The following is a 21,274-nucleotide window of genomic DNA, read 5'->3' as shown; positions in this document are numbered from 1 at the left end:
GGATAGGAATCAATGGCTGTGCCTCTTGATAGGGAAAAAAGCGTTGATCCCAATGATCCAAGTGCAAGTTTCTTCCTTGATCTGATCGAGTATCTTTAAAGGTGCAATCGGATCAGTTTGATCAGTAATAGTCTTGACTACGTTAGAGTAAAAAGTTATCCTGGTGGAATCGCCCGTGCTTTCCGGATAAAGAGTTTTTCCGGGTTCGGTTTTGGAAAAAACGACGGATCCGTGGGCGAGGCCCCGAGTGTGGGACCCTACCCAGCGCAAGAAGTGCTACTTCCACTGCTAGCACCCGGAATTTGTTACGCGGTGGGGACAGGGATCTCACAGTTGGTATCAGAGCATTTGGCTATTAAAGATCAACTGAGAAGTCAAATATGTCAAAAATTTATCAAGAATCCCAAAAAGGTTGTAATTGTGTGATATAATTCATACAAATTGATATTTAAACTAAAAATTTATAAATTAGTAATTGGGTCTTCAAATGGAAGTACCGCAATTACATGGAATCCCGGACTTGCTTGAGGCCTAGACATGATGGTATTTACCTTATAGTTCCAAGTATTATGACTACCCGTATATACCGAGGGTATAACTACAGCTCTTTACCGGCAGTATATACGAGTAAATCTAAGACTTGAAATTATAAGCATTAATGCTATCCAGTTGATGAATTCGAATGTGGTTGATATGATTTTTAATTCTGTTTGGGAACTGATGAATTGATTTGGATTTTGATTGAAAAATGATGATCCCTGAAAATGGGTTGAAATGTAATAAGCTGAGTGAAACCACAATGTGGATGATTGGGACGAGTCCCTGTGATGATAAATGATGATAATGATTTCAACAAATCACTATGAGATTAGTGGATTGTGCTGTCAAATTGTTACTGTTAATACTTGACTCGGTAGAACAAGTTAAGGGATGTCAAATTGAGAACTTGCTTGACGGAAATTCCCGTGGAGGAATGTTCAGAAAGAAATTTTTCACTCTAATGGAACAATATCGTGTTAAAAATATGGATGATATGATCTGAATGAATTGTTATTTAATGATGAGTTCTATATAAGGGATATTCAAGTTAGTTGCAAAACTTGAAACATAAAGCTGTCGTATGCCCATCCTTGTCACAAATTTCACAGAACTTCTTTTCTTTTGGTGCTGCAACAGAATAACCTATCTTTCTCAATTTACTTACCAATTCCTCATCTTTGGATTGCTTTGCTTTGGTCTTGTGCTTTTTCTTTGTCTTCACCTCTTCTTCCTCACTGTCGGATCCTACTTCTGAATCCTCCTGCTCAGAATCTGATGCTGACTCTGGCTGGTCATCTGAATCCGAATCATTCTTTCTGGTGTGTTTGCCCTTGCCGCTTCCAAGTCTTTTCTCTACTCTAGCTGCTGCAATTACCAAATCATTAATTCCAGCTGCAATATCAATGCTAGCCACTGCATTGTTCAGCCCACTTCTCAATCCTTTCAGAAAATAACCGGCCAGCATCTCATTGGTGGGTCTCTCATTTCCCTGTAACCTTTCAACCAGAATTCTGAATTTCTGAGCATAGTCCTCTACAAGCATCTTCTTCTGTCTGATGTCTCGGAGTTTTCTTAAAATGTCTGTTGGAGTCTTTTCCCTCCTGATGAATCTCTGTAAAAAGGCTGTTCTAAGATCATCATATGTTGGGAAGTGTGGTATCCCATATTGGCTAAACCAACTCATGGCCTTCCCTTCTAGAGTTGCTGCAAATTGCTGCAATTTAACTGCATCATTGTACAACACAGTATACCCATTTGCTTCCCATTTTGTCTCAAACTGAGCTACATGACAATCAGCATCCTCCTTAGATCCTCCACTGAATTTAGCTGCTTTCACCCTAGGGTTGGGTAGTTGTTGAGCCATCGGATGTGGTTGAGGTGGTTTCCTAGGTCTTTGCCTGGTAGCCCCCCTTAATGGGCCCCACCTGTTTCAAGTTTTGCAACTAACTTGCTTCCCCCCAATTCAAGTTTCCTCTTCTTGGACAGTGTAAAACTCTTCCCCAACATCTTTGGTGTTTGTGAACCTGATGCATCAATCAAAGTCTGCACTTCTACATCCTCAACATACGGTTTTTTCTGAGCTCCATATATCACCTTGAAAGCCTCTGTCGGACTGTACCCAACTGTAAGCATACTCTGATACAACTCCTTCTTGTCAGGCTCCAACTCATCACATTCCGACCTCTGCTCTACAACCTTCTCAGACTGCTGTTCTTTCTCTACTTTGCTGTATTTTTCTTTATCTGGCAACATAATCTCTCCCACTTCCACTTTCTGTGCATACTGAAACATTGCAGCTAAATAAGCACTCAACCTGCTATTTGATTGTGTCTTTCTCTTGTCCGACCCAAATATTTCTCCATGAATCTTGTCAAATAACCAATGTGCCCAGCTAACCTCCTCTCCTTTCTCTGCCCAAGACAATGGTGCATAATTTTCCTTCGACATGTAATCAAATTTTATAATAGAGCACAGTCTTTCAAGATACCATTTGAGCTGTTCCCTCCTAGCATAGTTAACATTCCTTAACATATAATACTGTCTACCCCCTTCTCTGGGACCAAACTCCTTCTTCAAGACTTCATCAAGACATTTTGGGATCACAGCATCCGAAACATAGGGTAATTGAAATACTTCTGCAACCATTTCCACAGTAAGACTCACCTTTGAAGAAATTGCACCTTTTGTTTTTCGGAGTATCTCCACCTGGCTTTTAGCATAGAAGTTATTCCTCCAGTCATCCCATGGCAAGCCTGCAAACTCCCGCAAACCGACCTGCTTCAACCATGTTGCATTCTCGGGTGCTGTCTTGTCGAGCTCTACTTTGAAATCGGTGTAGGGATCCATCAGCGACTGTGTAAGTTTGCCAGTAGACAACGGTGTAGGAACCTCGTCGTCTTCCTCAGCTGCACGCTCCTCTTCCTCAGAGCTGCTAACCTCAACTCTCAGCGGTGCTCCCTTCCTACGAAGCCTCTTCTTCAGAGCATCCCGCTGCTCGTCCTCCGCTGGTGGTTGCATGCCTGCAGAGCTCTTAGCTTTCGGCATGGTGAAAGGCGAGTGCAAGGAAAACGCAGAGAAAATGCGCGAATGGTCTTGCATGGACGCTGGAGAGAAAGGACCTCGCACACGCTGGTACGCGCGAAAAGTGCGATCAAACTCTGGCTGCCTCGAAATGATACTCTCCTTAAGTGTCCACTCACCGCTCAAATCAAGGCACCATGCAAAATTGTGAAAATTTTCAAAAACTCCGACTATCTGAGATCCGACCCAGCAAAATCCGACTGAGTCCGAATCCGATGATGCAGACCCATATCCCTGTATTGTCGGACTTTCTTCTGGATCCATTTTCACCTGTTCCACCTGTATCAATGCTGAACTTGCCCAATCCAAATGTGGTGGTGTTCCTTGAAACTTTTTCAACCTGAACCCATTAATTGGTTTCTCAACCCTAGTTCCAAAAACATCAGCCACAATAAAGGTTCCTTGTCCCAGATCTTCAACAATTTGATAAGGCCCTTTGTATCTCAGTGTGAGCTTACCAGGATGAGGTCCCAACCTGGAATTGTACACCATCACCCAATCACCAACCTGAAACACCTTAAATTTGACATTCATACTCACCCAAGCCTGTCTTCTTCTTTGAATCACCTCAGTAATGTAAGAACTAACTAATATGTCCTCTTCCAACTGCATCAAATACTTGCTCCTGTACTTCACTGACAAACTTGGAGACATTTTCTCAGCAGTTACTCTTAAACTTGGTACCACAAATTCCATAGGCACAACTGCTTCTAATCCATACACCAACCTGAATGGTGTCATCCCTGTTGTAACTTTAAAAGCTGTTCTATAAGACCACAAAGCAGAGTCCAGCTTCAAGTCCCAATCTTTCTGGTTATCCTGCACAATCTTCTTGAGGATCCTTACCAATGTCTTGTTGGTACTCTCAGCTTGTCCATTCGCCTGGGGATGATAAGCTGTAGACTTTTTGTGCATAATCATATGAGTTCTTGTTAGTTCAGAAACTACATCATTCAGAAAGTGAGTTCCCCTATCACTGACCAATTCTACAGGACACCCAAACCTGGTCATGATGTTGTGATACAAGAACTTGGCAACACTTGCAGCCTTGTTATCCTTCAGAGCTACAGCCTCAGCCCATTTTGTACAATAATCAGTAGCAACAAGGATATACCTGTTACCTCTTGGAGTTGTTGGCTTGACAGGTCCCACAAAATCAATTCCCCACTTCTGAAATGGTTCCAAAGGCAAAATAGGATGATCTGATATCCTATCTGAATTATCCGGCTGTCCAAGCTTTTGACAAATCACACATCTCTTGGCATATTCATGGGCATCTTTCAAAACTGTAGGCCACCACAAACCAGCCTGCAATATTTTCTTTCCTGTAATATCCCCTGAGAAATGTCCTCCTGCTGTTCCTGAATGTGCTTCCTGAATTACTGCCTTCTGCTCATACTCAGGTACACATCTTCTTATCACCTGGTCAATTCCTTTTTTGTACAATGCTCTAGCAATCACTAAGAAGGGTCTACTCTTCAAAGCAAACTTCCTTCTCTGATCAGGAGTAAATTTTACTGGCATAAATCCCTCAGTTAAAAATGTCAAAAACTGATCATACCAGGAATCCGACTCAGCAGCCTGAACTTCAAACAATGGGGCATCTGGTAGATCATCATCCACCCCACTTGGTGCTTCTCCAGTTTCCAACCTGCTAAAGTAATCAGCAATAGCATGCTCTTTCCCTGGAGTATGGACAATCACAAAGTCAAACTTCTGTAACAAAAGCATCCACCTGGCTAATCTTCCTGTCAACAATGGCTTCTTAATCAGATACAACAGGGCTTGGTGATCCACATGAAATATTACCCTGTTCCCCAACAAATAATGCCTGAACTTATTCAAGGAATATACCATCCCCAAAGCTTCTCTTTCAGTCACAGCATAATTCCTTTCTGCAGATGATAATATCCGACTGGCATAAAATACTGGCCTGTACCATCCTGTCACCCTCTCCTGCATCAGAATTGCCCCTACTGCTACATCTGAGGCATCAACAAAAATATGGAAAGGTAGAGTCCAATCTGGTGACTGCAAAACTGGTGCAACAGCTACCATTTTCTTCAACAATTGAAATGCCTTCTCTTGAGGCTCAGCCCACACAAAAGGTACATCCTTCTTAGTTAAATGTGTCAATGGTGCACAAATATTGGCTAAATATCGGAGGTACCTGGCATGCCATTTAATCTGACCCACAAACCTCATTACTTCCTTCACATTAGTAGGAGACTTTGCTGTTTGAATAGCCTCAACCTTCTTCACATCAATTGCCATGCCTTCCTATGAGATCACATGGCCCAATAAAATCCCACTCTTCACAGCAATCACACTCTTGAAAGGGTTCAAGACCAGTCTGAACTGCCTACACCTCTCCAAACACAACTTCAGATGCATCATGTAAGTCCTTCTTACCAAAAACAGAGAAATCATCAACAAATACTCTCATAAAGTCTTGTAAGTGTGGCTCAAAAACCTTATGTGCCACATAATTGAAGGATGGTGGTCCATTTTTCAAACCAAAACTCATGACAGTAAAATCATATGCACCAAACTCAGTAATGAAAGCAGTCTTATGCTGATCCTCCTCAGCAACACTAATCTGATTGTAACCTGAAAAGCCATCCAGAAAGCTATACATTTCATGACCTGCTACAGCATCTAACACTGCATCACAAAATGGCATTGGAAAAGGATCTGTTATGGTTGCTGCATTGAGTTTCCTGTAATCAACACATACTCTCAGCTTCCCATTTTTCTTAGGCACCACAATTATTGGAGATAACCATGTCACCTGGCTCACAGGTTTAATGAACCCTACTGCTAACAACTTATCTATTTCTTCCTTCACCTGTAATGCAAAATTCGGATTCATCCTATACCTTTGCTGCACCACTGGAACTGCATCTGTTCTTAAATTAATCCGATGCTGATGTAATGCAGGATCTATACCCTTTACCTGAGAATACTCCCAAGCAAAGACATCTATATAGTCCTGTAACAACTGCAAAAGATCCTCCAAAAATTGTCCTTCCACCTGCACACTTACTTTCACCATCCTTGGTGCTGCATCTGTACCCAAATTCAATTCCTTAAGATCATCTTCTTTAACCCGACTGGACGTGCCATACTTCTTGTCATAAATCCTTACAGCCATCTCTCCTGCCTCCTTTTGCTCTTGTTCCATCTGTTCCTTGGTAGCAATCTCTGTTTGCTGTTCCAGCAACTGTCTGAACACTGTCCCTTCAATCTCTTGACCTGGCAAGAACTCAGACTCTTCCTGATTCTGATATTCCACAAGCTGCAATATTCTTTCTACATCAACATCAAATAATGGCACCACTGTTGGATTAGCCATTAAAAACTGTTCCTCCTCATCATCTTCTATTTCTTCAGCAAGATTAATTGTCTGTGCAAACAATGGCTTTTCTTTAAGAGACATATTTCTCTTACCCTGCATGGTTACAGTAATCTTCTTTTTCCCCTTGGTCAGAACCACCACATTCAATCCCCAATCCTGTTTAACTTTAGCCATTCTAAACCAAGGCCTACCCAGTAACATTTCATAAGGGGATAGTGATTCTGACATTCTGATTACCACAAAATTTACCAAGAATCCCATACCTGCAACTTCAATTTCCTGCTGCTTCAAAATTCCCAATGGTTGCACCCTGGTTTTATCTGCCATTTTCACTTGAAATGGTGCTGGGGCTAAATTTGCTGCACCCATTTCTTTGTATACAATTTCAGGGAGAATGTTAACCCCTGATCCTCCATCCAAAAGAACTTCATCAAACACCCTGCCCTGGTACTCAACCTTAATGACAGGAACCACAAAGTCAACATCTGCTGGATCAATGCTATTAACTGCTGGAACCAAAGTCGGATTATCGCCGGACTGCTGATCCTGAAGTCTTTTAAGCAATCTTTCCTTAAATGATGGAACCAAAGCTAACAACTGATCTAATGACAATTGCAAGGGAGAATTTATGAGTACCTCAAACCAATCTTTGTCCCTTTCATCCTTCATCTTCACATGGCTTTCTGACTGATGCAGAACTAACTCTTCTTCATCCTCCAACTCCGATTCTTCTTGCTTGTCCTGATTCTTCAAAATTCTTCTTTGTACCTGGTCCCTGATGCCTTTTTGTTCCTTCCAATCAATTGGTCCTTTCTGTTTAGACCTGGTAACAGCCAATACCTCAATATCCTCAATATCCTCAGTATGCTCTTTGCTTTGCTGCTCCTGTATGTTTGGACCTTGCGTTACCTGCACCTGTTCATCCTCTAATTGAATCATGATTACATTTGCTTGAGCTGCTGGTTGATTCTGTGGTTGCTGCTGCCCCTGCTGGTTATTCTGATTGTACCTAAGCACTGGGACACCTCTTTCTTCTCTATGTTTCACCCATAAGGCACATCCTGGCCCTATCCAATGATCTGGTGCTGAACAATAAACACAAGGCATGACTCTTGCCTGTCTTCCTTCATTGTTTTCCTGTTCCCTCCATGGTGGTCTATCAGATCTTGCTCTCTGAAATACTCCTCTGCCCCTAGTTGGAGCAGCCTGGTTTGCTGCAACCTCACCCCTGCCTCTACCTGCATAAGGTGTAGTCTGACCCCTGTTCTTGGGATTATACCAACATAAAGCTGTCGTATGCCCATCCTTGTCACAAATTTCACAGAACTTCTTTTCTTTTGGTGCTGCAACAGAATAACCTATCTTTCTCAATTTACTTACCAAATCCTCCTCTTTGGATTGCTTTGCTTTGGTCTTGTGCTTTTTCTTTGTCTTCACCTCTTCTTCCTCACTGTCGGATCCTACTTCTGAATCCTCCTGCTCAGAATCTGATGCTGACTCTGGCTGGTCATCTGAATCCGAATCATTCTTTCTGGTGTGTTTGCCCTTGCCGCTTCCAAGTCTTTTCTCTACTCTAGCTGCTGCAATTACCAAATCATTAATTCCAGCTGCAATATCAATGCTAGCCACTGCATTTTTCAGCCCACTTCTCAATCCTTTCAGAAAATAACCGGCCAGCATCTCATTGGTGGGTCTCTCATTTCCCTGTAACCTTTCAACCAGAATTCTGAATTTCTGAGCATAGTCCTCTACAAGCATCTTCTTCTGTCTGATGTCTCGGAGTTTTCTTAAAATGTCTGTTGGAGTCTTTTCCCTCCTGAATCTCTGTAAAAAGGCTGTTCTAAGATCATCATATGTTGGGAAGTGTGGTATCCCATATTGGCTAAACAAACTCATGGCCTTCCCTTCTAGAGTTGCTGCAAATTGCTGCAATTTAACTGCATCATTGTACAACACAGTATACCCATTTGCTTCCCATTTTGTCTCAAACTGAGCTACATGACAATCAGCATCCTCCTTAGATCCTCCACTGAATTTAGCTGCTTTCACCCTAGGGTTGGGTAGTTGTTGAGCCATCGGATGTGGCTGAGGTGGTTTCCTAGGTCTTTGCCTGGTAGCCCCCCTTAATGGGTTGAACTGAAGACTCCTTCTAACTCCTGCAGACCTTCCTGTCAGGATTAGGGCGCCTAGAAGTCCCCCCACGAGCCTCCTCTCTGGTGCAACTGAACTTTTTCCCCCTTGGCCTACAACAATTTCTTCAGGGATTTGGTGTTCCTGATCATCTTCACCCTCGTCAGCATAATGAAACGGGTCAGGGTTACCAATTCGGGCCTGAGCCCTGGTATAGTAAACCCTTCCTACTCTTTTGTCCCCCTCTGACATTCATTTCCCTTCTCGTAACAGAACGGGACCAGCAGGATCGCCAATGTGTTTAGGGTTCGCAAACACAACACAACTAACTACTACTGACACAGCAAAGACAACCCCATTAGGTAATACTAACTTCAATTCCCACATCAGGCTAAACACAAACAGAGCATAGAGAACACAGATTGAGTAGAGATTTGCTAAACAAGATAGAGAATAACAGAACAGAACTGAAATACCATGTTTGATTGATCAAGATGAATCATACATTGCTTTCTCCTTCTTCTCTTGTAAAAGACGACTACAAAGCCCCTATAAATAGGCGACTTCAAACAGTTTTAGACAGTTGTAACTAGAATGTCACAAGACACTAACAGATAATATCCGACTAACCAGATCATAACAAACTCCGACTGATCAATAATCCGACTGAGTAGAATTCCGACTGAGCAAAGATACATATATCCGACTAAGCAACTATTAGGTAACTATTAGGTATTCTATCTGTAGTTCAACACCCAGACTACTTTCTCAGGAGCCCCACCTGTTTTAAGGATTCAAAACGATGAGTTCAGAAGTGAGAACCGATGTTTTGGATGCCAAGGTTTTGGTCATCAGTTAAAAGACTGCCCGACTCCTGCCATGACAAGGGCATAGGGAAGTGAAGAACCCAAATTCAGAGACTAATTCCTTCATAATCAGGGTCTGTCTCAGACAAGATTGCTTAATTCCATTATCTAGGTCCGCTGACCCATTGATTAGGGTCGAAATGTCCTGACAAATGCTTGACGATATGGAGCAGCAGATGCAGGCAATTCATAAACATATAAAAGCTGTCCAAGATCGACAGAAGCAGTATGCAGATAAGAAGAGGACAGTTAAAGAAGCACATATGGTCTTCATTCCAGTACGGCCCAAAAGAAGTTCTTTATCTCTTGGGAAGTATAAGAAGTTATCCCCCAGATATTGTGGGCCTTATCTGATTTCAAGAAAGTAGGTGACTTAGCCTATGAGCTTCTTTTATCTCCTCATCTCAAAGTTCATAATGTATCTCATGAAAACCTTCTATAGAAATATGTGCCAAACCTGAATCATGGAAAGACGGTAAAACTTCAGTGGCAAGATACCCCGTTGGCTTCTAGGTTACGCTAGTTCCTTCTTTTATATAAGTCGTAACTCTTACTTGTCGCTCGCAGTAATCTTACTTCCATCGATCTCCTTCCTTTCTTAATCTTCTTCATGGCTTGGCAGTAAGAACTGGTTTTATCCATGATGATTTCTCACCTTCAAGACGTAAGCGAGTATATGAAGAAGGATTTTATAGAACTCTATGAGCGCTCACTTTTCCCTCACTTGGAAACTTCTGTAGCTCAGAACAAATGGCGGACCTATCAGGATATAACTAGGGTAACACTATGGGGGCGATAGCACTTTCGTAAAAATGTTTGCTTGGTGATGGTTATTGAAGCCTTGGGTTTGGGTCCCCGATACTACTGCGTGATGAGATCAAGGCATGGTGGATTTTCTGAGCGGGTCTTCTTACTAGCGTGCTTTCTTCCTCACGAGAAGATATGCCTTTATCCCATTTTTGACTTGCCTCTTAGAGGTCCTTTTGTTAGATCACCTCATACCACTGAGGTAGGTGCAATAACCAGCCGAATTATTCCCATAGATGAGTTACCTTATATGGTGCAGCTTGTGAGTGCTGCTTTTGTGACCATATGATGGACGGGCTTATGGAAGTGTAAAAAGTTCTTCTATCTTTACTATATATGTTCCAAGAGTGAATAAAGTTGAAATCTTTGTTCTTGTCTTGAGTCTTACTCTCTTTGAGACTTTTCTTGGTGGTTAATCTTAATTAAATTTTCTCTTAGTCTCATATTCGTGCATCTTACGAAATAACCCCCAGTTTGCGAGATGAGGACATCTCGCGTTTTTCAAGTGGGAGAGAATGTAAGATTCCTCCCCAGCCTCTCAAAATATCCAGCATATTCCCCTGTAATCAATTCCCTCTTCAAAAATATAAGAGATCTTGTCTCTGCCTGTTTTGGCATAGAGAGAGAAAATATTCTAGAGAGAGAATATTCAGATTTTGAATATTTTTGGATAGAAAAATATCTCATCTTATTAAAATGAATTCCCCTGAAACAGAAATTCAGAAAGAACTTTCCAATGTGCAATTCGAATTAATTAGAAATGGGTATAAAGGACCTTAGCCTAAGGGTCTAGATTTTCAGAAATTTTTAGATTATGGTTCAATTAAGGTTCTTATGGACCTGTAAGATCAATCCATGTGTGGGGAGGAGATAAATCCAATTTTGTAAAAGAAGATACCCAAGAATGAGTAAATGCTCATATAAGGTGAAGAGTTGAATATGTACAAGGTTTATTAGTAAGAAACTATGAGTAATTTTAATAATGTGAGATATTTTGGGTATAATGATTTCATTTTGACACATATGTAAGGAAGGGGAGTCCCTTCAATTCTCACATAAGATTAAGAGTTGAATATGTACAAGGTTTATTAGTAAGAAACTATGAGCAATATTAAAAATATGAGATATTTTGAGTATAATGATTCCATTTTTGACACATATGTAAGGAAGGGAAGGGCCTTCAATGAGGCGCCTAATTCACATGCTTGAATGAGTTTTAAACTCATAAAAATTGAGATATATCATCTCTCCTCTCTCCTCATTCAAGTCTAGTTCCAAAAAGTTAGCTTAACTGACCTAAAAATGGTCAAAAATTGACCAAACTGACTTGGAAAATTCTAGAATCAGTTTGTTTGGTTAGGAGCTCAATTTTTCCTATAAATAGAAGCCGCCCTCTTGTTGAAAATATATAGCGTTTAATGCATTGTTACTCTATTTCACCCAAGCCAAGAACTATGAATTTATTAATAATTCATTAGTTTTTGGCATTTCCCTCTTGCAAAGATTGGTTGGCCACTCTTGTTCAAACAAGAGTTGAACCCACAAACCATCAAGCCAAAGGAAAGCTTTCAAAGTCATTAGTAAGTTGGTGATTCTTCTTTTCACTTATTTTATGATTTTTATGACTTTATTGGCTCTTATGTTTTATGTCTTCTCTAAAAATGTTATACCTCATTACAAAAAGGTATTTTCCTCTCTTTTCTAACAAAACCAACCATTCTCTATCCTAGCTGAATGATTAGTTGATTAATGTCAAGTTTTTATAATGATTATTTTATTATAAAAGTGTTACTTTTAACTTAATTGAATTTCATGCATAGAGGTATGCATATAAGATGATTATTTTATTATAAAAGTGTTACTTTTAGCATAATTGAATCTCATGCATAGAGGTATGCATAAAAGATGATTATTTTATTATAAAAGTGCTACTTTTAGCATAATTGACTTTTATGCATAGAGGTATGCATAAAAGATGAATATTTTATTGTAAAAGTGTTACTTTTAGCATAATTGAATTTCATGCATAGAGGTATGCATAAAAGATGAATATTTTATTATAAAAGTGTTACTTTTAGCATAATTGAATTTCATTCATAGAGGTATGCATAAAAGATGAATATTTTATTATAAAAGTGTTACTTTTAGCATAATTGAATTTCATGCATAGAGGTATGCATGAAAGATGAATATTTTATTATAAAAGTGTTACTTTTAGCATAATTGAATTTCATGCATAGAGGTATGCATAAAAGATGAATATTTTATTATAAAAGTGTTACTTTTAGTATATTGAATTTCATGTATAGAGGTATGAAAAAAAAAGATTATTTTATTATAAAACTGTGAAGAAAAAAATAATTATTTTATTATAAAAATGTTACTTTTATCATATTGAATTTCGTGTATAGAGGTGAAAAAAAATAAATTATTATTTTATTATAAAAATGTTACAAAAAAAGATTATTTTATTGTAAAAGTGTTACTTTTATCACATTTGAATTTCATGCATAGAGGTATGCATAAAAGATGATTATTATATTGTAAAAATGTTACTTTTATCATATTTGGATTTCATGCATAGAGGTATGCATAAAAGATATTTTTATACTAAAAGTGTGATTTTTATCATAAATGGATTTTATGCATATATTAGATGCATAAGAGAAATTCTTTAATTCTAAAAGTGTAATTCCTACTAAATTGAATTTATGCATAGGAAGATGCATAAAAGATTGATTCAAAAGTGTCATTCTCATTTAAAATGAATTTATGCATAGGAAGATGCATAAAAGATTGATTTTTATTTCGAAAGTGTTATTCTCTTTAAAATGGAATTTATGCATAAATACATGCGTAAAGAAATCTTATATCAAATATAAGAATTCTCTTGTATTCTATAAATAGATATGGGAAATGATAGGATATGATAGGATGCATATGAGATGTGATAGGATGTGATAAGATGTGTATGAGATGTGATAGGATGTGATAAGAGGTGTATGAGATGTGATAAGAGGTGATAAGATGCATATGAGATGTGGTAGGATGTGATAAGATGTGTATGAGATGTGATAGGATGTGATAAGAGGTGTATGAGATGTGATAAGAGGTGATAAGATGCATATGAGATGTGGGGTTGTTGCAAGATCAGGGTGTCCAGTTTTATCGAGTTTATGCTGGACTGGGACAATGCTTGGAGAGCAAATTTTGAGGGACAAGGTACTTAAAATGAGATCAAGCAAATAATAGAAAATAGGCTTGCCCTGAAATTAACCCAATATAACTTAAACTAATATAAATTAGTCTAATTAATCAAAATTAGTCAAAAATATGATGAAATGATAAACAAATGATCTTTCCATACTTAGAGTGATCCAATTCATTTTTCCATAGATGTACCATTACAAGTACACTAGTCCCTATAGGTTTTAGATGATTCGCATTAAAAATGTAATTTTACTAATTAGATTATTAATATTTACAGGCCTTCTGATAGTCTGGATGAATTTTAAAAAAGAGATCATTAAAAATCCAACCATTGGATTTGCAATTTTTACTAACCACAACATTCTACTAATGTCTCAGTATCTACCCACTCTTTTGATCTACAAGATTGAGGACTTTAAGTGGTAGCTATTGTGGGTACAAAAAGTGGCGTATATTATAACACTTTAAAGACCTTGAAATATTTAAAGAAAATAGATAAATATCTTAAAATTTTCTCAAAAAATCAAGTTAAGCTCCATATTATGTGAAGATCTAAGGTACAAAGTGGGAATCTCATATGAGTTTATATGTAAAAGATATTAGCATTTTATGGAATCAGTTCAAATTTGGGACAGGGTGTATACATTGACCTTGTACCTAAGAAAATGAGGACTTTTGACTATCTAATGCTTAATCAAATTATACAACTATATTTCCAACTTTGAATATGATGTTCTAACAAAAGAACTTGAAACGAAATTCCTTCATTTACTAGGAGAGATTAGCCACTAAAGGTAAACAAATACCTGTTTTTTTACTGTTTACAGGGTGCCCGAGTGGACAAAACTGGGCACCCTGATCTTGCAACCACCCCCTGTGATAGGATGTGATAAGAGGTGTATGAGATGTGATAAGATGCATATGAGATTCTTGGAATAGGAAAAGTTGTGAAAAAAGGTGGAGAGGAAACGTACCGAGTGACAGCTCCCAGGTTCCCCTTGGATCAAATAAAACTATACCCCCAGCCCCACATTGCCTGGAAGGGGTAAAGGCTCCATCAAAATGCATAGTGAAAGCAGTTGGTGGTGTCTCCAAATCTTCATATACTTCTTCCTTTGTTCTTGTTCCTTCTTCCTCTTCCTTCCTTGTAAGCAAATCTGCAAGAGAGCAAGAGAGGCCCTAGTGGTGTTTTCTGTAATAAAAGTGAAAGAGAATTCTTGAAGCTCACAAATCCACTTTGCAAACTTACCTCCTACAGGATTGGGTTTGCGGACCAAGAATTGTAAAGAAGGTTGAGATGTGAGGAAGAAAAAAGGGCGAGGTAACAAGTATGACTTGAACTTCTTTACTGCAAAAACAAGAGACAAACCACCTTTCTCCATTTCACCATACCTCTCCTCGGCATCTGTCAGTTGTCGGCTTGCATAATACACTGGTTGCATACACCCTTGCTCTCCCTTTTGTAAGAGTATAGCATCCACTGAATGTGATGATACACTTGGGCTCACATAAAAGTCCTCCCCCCACCTACTAAGAGGCTGCACAATTGGACTTTGACTCATGCATTCCTTGAGCAAACAAAAAGATTGAATTTGATCGGGCCCCCATTGGAAAGAAACATTCTTCTTTGTTAACAGATTTATAGGATACATCTTCTCAGAGAACATGTCAACAAAGCATTGGTAATACTTTGTTTTACCCAAAATCCTCCTTACCTCCCTTACATTGGTAGGTGGTGGGAGGGCCACAATTGCCTGCACCTTCTCAGGATCCATCTCTATTCCTTCTTCTGAGATAACATGTCCCAAGAGAACCACCTTCCTTCGTGCCGAGCGGCATTTTCCAGGATTAAGACACTCTTTTGCATCATCAATACTTTGCAAGGCCAACCTCAACTTTTCCAAGTGATCCATGTGGCTTGAATAAATGCAAAAATCATCCAGAAAGACCCTTATAAACTTTCCCAAGTAAGGTGCAAATACCTGACTCATGAAGCGTTGAAAAGTTGCTGGTGTATTGGTCAAGCCAAATGGCATCACCCTATAGGCATACACTCCCCAAGGTGTGATAAATGAGGTTTTCCTTTGATCTTCTTCACAAATCAGGATTTGAAAGTATCCAGAGTATCCATCACACACTAAATACAACTCATGACCTGCAATTTGATCCAAAATCTCATCCTGAAAGGGTAGAGGATAATAATCCTTCTTTGTGCATGCATTCAGAGGGCGAAAGTCCACACACACATGCCATTTCCCACCCTTTTTGGGAGTGCTCCATCCTTAGATTGTTTGCAAGTTGAGCAACTCGAAAGCAGTGTGTAGAATGGAATATGTGCATCCCTCAAAAAGTGGGGTCGAAGTCGCGTTATAAAGGTGATCATTTTCCATGGCTTTTTCATTTTCACTACGCTCATTGGCAAATAGAGCACGTACCATATCTTCTAAAACTTCTTCCTCCACCATGCCATGAGGAAAGGGTGGTGGGTTTGTATCTCCATCATTCCAATCCTCCACCAGTTCTACGTTTTGTGAACCTCTTCCATTTCTCTACGACGCTTGGCCTCTTGACGCCGTCTATGAGTCAACATAGAAGGGTGCGGCACATTATCCTACACACGAGTATTTAAATGTGAGTCTCCATTGAATACTAATTCTTAATTAAATTCTTACAATATAAGCAAAGTATACTTACCATTGACCCCGTCGGTTCCCATTTTCCATACATTGAAATGTGATTTATCGTAATGCTACGTTGTCGACGCATATATCCCTCGACAACAATCACACATACATTTTATTTTTTCTTACAACCAACAATCTCAATTTTGAACACGAAGGAACTCATCATCACTAGAAGAACTGATTGATGAAGACATCCTGCATATTTAAAAAAAGAATAAATAATTTTCATCTTTCTATGCATGTTTAAAAATTGTTTTGTTTCACGTCTATAAACGTGTCTGTACATGCGTCTACAAGCGCGTCTATAAACGTGTCTACTCTCTACAGAATAGAGGACATTTTTATATGCGTTTATAGATGAGCACTGTGGTAAAAAAGACCGAAAGTTGAACCTGAGAGTGTTTTGCGAGTAGTCTGACAAAATGCAGTTCTTCCAAAAAGCATCCCGCCCTATTTCTAATCCTCTCTCACCCTCTCAAGCTTCTAATTCTCTCTCACTCTCTCAAGCCTCTTTCACCCTCTCAAGTTTCATCACTAGGCTACAAATCTGCTTTACAAAGCATTGTGGAGTAAGAGTTTACCTTGGTACATACCTTAAGGTTGTGGGGGTGAGTCTCTTTCCCTTCTTCTTCTTCTTGCTCCTTTTCTTCTTGTTCTTTTTGGTGATCTTGCTCTTGCTCTTACTCTTTCTCTTTCTCTTGCTCTTCTTCTTAAACCCTATTTTTCTTTTGTGCTTAAGCTAATTACGTGTTTATATAGCTCACTTTTTTTGGGACTATTTTACAGATTTTTACCTCAAAAATCACAAATAACTAAGGTAGGCCTCTTGGTTTGTTTATTTTATTTCTTAATATTTGATTACTAATCTTTTGTATGTATGCATTACTAGTCTTTTTAATATATTCTTGGTTTGTATGTATGCATTACTGATATTTTTCTCACCCTTTTGTTGGTTTTGTAGGTCCTATAATCCTCTCTTTCAACATCACGAAAAAGAGGTAAGTGGTGTCATATCTTTCCTCTATTATTGTTGCACCCTTGGGTGCTGGGGTTTTTCTTTCTAGGTTTACCCATAAACTTTATGCATAATGCATTATGCATAACGCTCATGCATGCTTTATGCATAATGCCTCATGCTTAAGGCCTTATGCTTTATGCATAATGCTCATGCATGCTTTATGCATAAGGCCTCATGCTTAAGGCCTTATGCTTAAGCTTTATGCTTTGTGCATAAGCCTTATGCCTTATGCCTTATGCTTTAAGCTTTATGCATATGCTTTAAGCCTTATGCATATGCTTTAAGCCCATGCATAAGCCTTATGCATATACTTTAAGCCCGTGCATAAGCCTTATTCTTCAAGCCCATGCATAAGCCTTATGCATATGCTTTAAGCCTTATGCTTTAAGCATCTGCATGGAGTGCTTGAAATGTTCCGGTAAGGCTTCATAATGGTTGCTCCTTTGCCAAGTTGGAAGGAAAAATATCTGCAACCCAAAAATAAGATCATTAAACATGAAAGATGTAGCTATCGTAATATCACATGCCTCCTTCCTTTCCTATGATACTTACAGTTGCATGGGAATCGAGTTTTTTTATGAAGATGTATGTCTCGTGTATAGATATTGTACAATGGCCCAGGTCTCCATTGCTCGATTTTTTGAATCCCTCTAAATGACCCTTCCAATGAAGCTCCCATTAGGGCCAAAAATGAAAAAAAGGGCCCTCTATGGATTTGATTAAAACACTAATTAGCAGAGGTTTTAGTAGAATGACACCTCCAAATTTGGCCGTTCAGAGGCACTTTTGGTGCATTTAAGAGACGGGCCACAATAAATGCTAACATTCCTTAAATCATGTCAAAGTTACTTTTCAGTCGTTATTCTCAGTGTTATTTGAACTTTTGAAACGTCTATTGTACAAATATTCCCACCAAAACACGTCTGTTTTTCCTCTCATCATCATTTGAGTGCTTTCTTTTTCTTGCTGTCTCTCTCTCTCTCTCTCTCTCTCTTCTATTATTTTTTGTTATACCCTTGCTTAGTGGATTATACTCTAATGCTTGTCGTTAACTCTTTACTCAATTATGCAAGAGAACACAGATACAAACTTGCTATTAACATAGATTAGATCTATTCATTGTGGAGAAGTATTCATCACCGAGCATTGTTGCACAAAGATGAGGCAAAAAGACTACGACTAGAGGGAAGAAAGTACATTGATTTGTGGGTGGATGGAAGTATTTATCCCAATGATCCTTCAATTGGTAGACCTCGTCCATTTGTAAATGTTCATGACTTGATTAGATTTGTTGGAGATGGTTTTGATGGTCTACTTGGTTACTATATGAAGTTATATTCTCCATCTTTTGTGTGCTCAGTCCAAATGCATCAACTGAAAGAAACTTTATTAACATCTTAGAAAACTATTTCAGAGCTTTATGATAAGATTAGAGAGATAGAAGCTGTAAACCACTCCTTGAAAGAGAAACTAGTAAACTTGAAAGAAACCCCGAGAGGATTCAGAGAGAGGAAGAGAACTTTAAAGAATATAGTGAGTTGTCTGAAAGTAGTGGGGCTAAAAAGAGGAGACTCAACCTTACAAAGAAATGTGTCTCTCACATTTCACGTATTAATATTCGTTGAAATGAGGAGAGAATCAAGATTCTCATTGAAACCATGAACAAGGCAGACTTGGTCAGAATTCTTCAATCTCCAGAGAATACAAATTTGAGAGATCTTTCTCTCAAAGAGTTGGTAAGAGACTTAAGCACCATTGTGAAACCAGATGAAAGAGTTGGTAAGAGATCTTTCTCTCAAAGAGTTGGTAAGAGACTTAAGGACCATTGTGAAACCAGATGAAATAGTAGAGACTTCTGACACTGTGGGTATTAGTCGCAAAGGTTACCAAGATCTTTTTGGATTATGGTTCCAAAATCTTAGATGCAAGAGCATAAAGGCTTTTGGATTGCCAAGATCCCTTTCAGTTTCTGATGCTATGAATTAGAAAATTTTGAGTATTTTTGGAGAATACATACATATTGAAGGGATAATGACTTATGAGAAGTAGAAGAAAAAGAGTACATTTGTCTATAATGCATTCAACTATATATGGGTGGATCTTAGAAAAGTACAAATTGCAATGGTGCATATGTATAAAATTACTGTAGAAGAATGTGGTGGTGTGCTAAAGTTTGTGTTGAAGCTGGATGAGGCACATAGCCAAAAAGGACAAAAGATGGAAAGAGTGATCATATCTATCATGAACAAGGTATTTGAGTACAGAAATGGTAGAGTAGAGGAACCAGAACATAAAATCGAGTTGGAGATGGAGCTTTGGTGGGTTGGTGCAGCTCAGATACCAACTGAAAATCATTAAACCCTCAAATGGGTATTCTCCCACACATAGGTATCCCTAATATCATTCAATCCCAAATTACTGGAGATATGTTCATAGTTGATGGAGTTGGCAATTTTCAAAGTGGAATGGCATTTGGGTGCTGACTTAAAGACTATCAAATGCATGTTTGGAATATGCAACGGGGCTAATGCAAAGTATCCTTGCACTTATTGTATGGATAGGGGATCAAAAGAGTGGAGAAGTTTGTGACCAGCAATGAGAGTCCCAATGAGAGGCTCTATAGATCTGAGTAAGTTCAAGAATAAAGAAGACATTTGGGATCCCATTCTTCCTATCTCTCTTAAGAATGTTCACATATGCACTTTGCATGCAGAGATAAGTATAATTGACAAGCTTTCGAGATTGCATCTTGATTATGCATATTCTATTAAACCAACATCATTGGCAAATCAATGTATTGATAAATGTGAAGCATTGTTATAAAAAATGGGCTTTCATGGGAGTCAGGTTCATTTAAGGAAAGATCCAACAGTTTCAGGGAAAACATGAAATGTCCGGTAGATGTCTCCATGGGAGGTGCAAAATCCAAAAGATTTTTAGGAAACCATAGTAAAAAATAAATGAATGTTATGTGGGATTGTTGGAAAGAATTGTGTGAGATCACGACAAATGTTGCCAGTACACCACCGCAGTTAGAAAATCTTAGAATGCATCACATCCTATTTGGTAATACTCCTTTGTATTCATGTAATTGACATATGCTAAATTCTTTTTCTTTGTTATGCAGCACATCCTCCATGTACATGGGCCATATTTTGTTGAGGAGCATGCACCCCTAGCAAACATACAGTAACCAAGGGATGGAAAAGTCACATTACTAGGCACGCACATCATTCTTTCAGAGCACAAGACATGGTGGAGGGGCTGCAAGAAGCAATGCTCTTGCAGAGTTATTCAACTGATTTTTGAGAAGACAACTACAAAGAATGCAGAAAAATGACATTTCGAACACATAACACTGTCAAAAAAGAGAACTGTTCTATTCATAACTTTGTACAAAAAGTCATCTACTATTGTAGTCCGGAGTATGTACAAAAAGTCTATTCCAAAGCTTTCACATCATCATCCTTTGTCAATGCTCCCCTAGAGCGTAGAAATTTCCTTCTATTGTAGCCACCTAGTGTGTTTACATAAATCGGTTTTATTTGCAGCTAGAGCATACGCAGAGTATGTCAAAACATATCATGATCTAGAGGCGAAAAACCCACAGCCATAACCAAAAATTCTAGTAGCGGATGTCTTCTCAAGAAACATTATTTTGTTAGCATTAGCTTGTATAGTTGTGCGCTTTTGCCGCACAGGTCGTAGCTGGGGACTTGCCGGACACCGTATGCGAGCCACGAATGGCTGCAAGCATACAACCAGGGAAGGAAGCTCTAACAGAATGCCAAAGGGTGTGTCACTCACCGCTCAACCGCTGCCTTGAAGGATTCCCGCGTCGCAGCCGTGAAGGAGGAGCCGCCGCCCCGCTCTACCGCCTCTCCGCCGCCGTGCCGCTACACAATGCTCGATCGCTCTCTCACTCTCTCTCTCTCTCTCTCACACACGCTCACACACGCAGGAGAAGGAAACCAAAGAGATAAGGCAAGAGCACTCTTGTATTCACAACACATGAGAATGAGGATTTTAGGGTTACATTTGACTCATATAGGTGACTTGGCCGTTCACACTTGGGCGCCCA

The sequence above is a fragment of the Cibotium barometz genome, chromosome 64 (genome assembly GCF_041138505.1).
Source record: "Cibotium barometz isolate CiBa-2024 chromosome 64, ASM4113850v1, whole genome shotgun sequence".
NCBI lineage: Eukaryota > Viridiplantae > Streptophyta > Polypodiopsida > Cyatheales > Cibotiaceae > Cibotium > Cibotium barometz.
The sequence above is the reverse complement of the archived record's forward strand: the minus strand, read 5'-3'. Positions refer to the sequence as shown.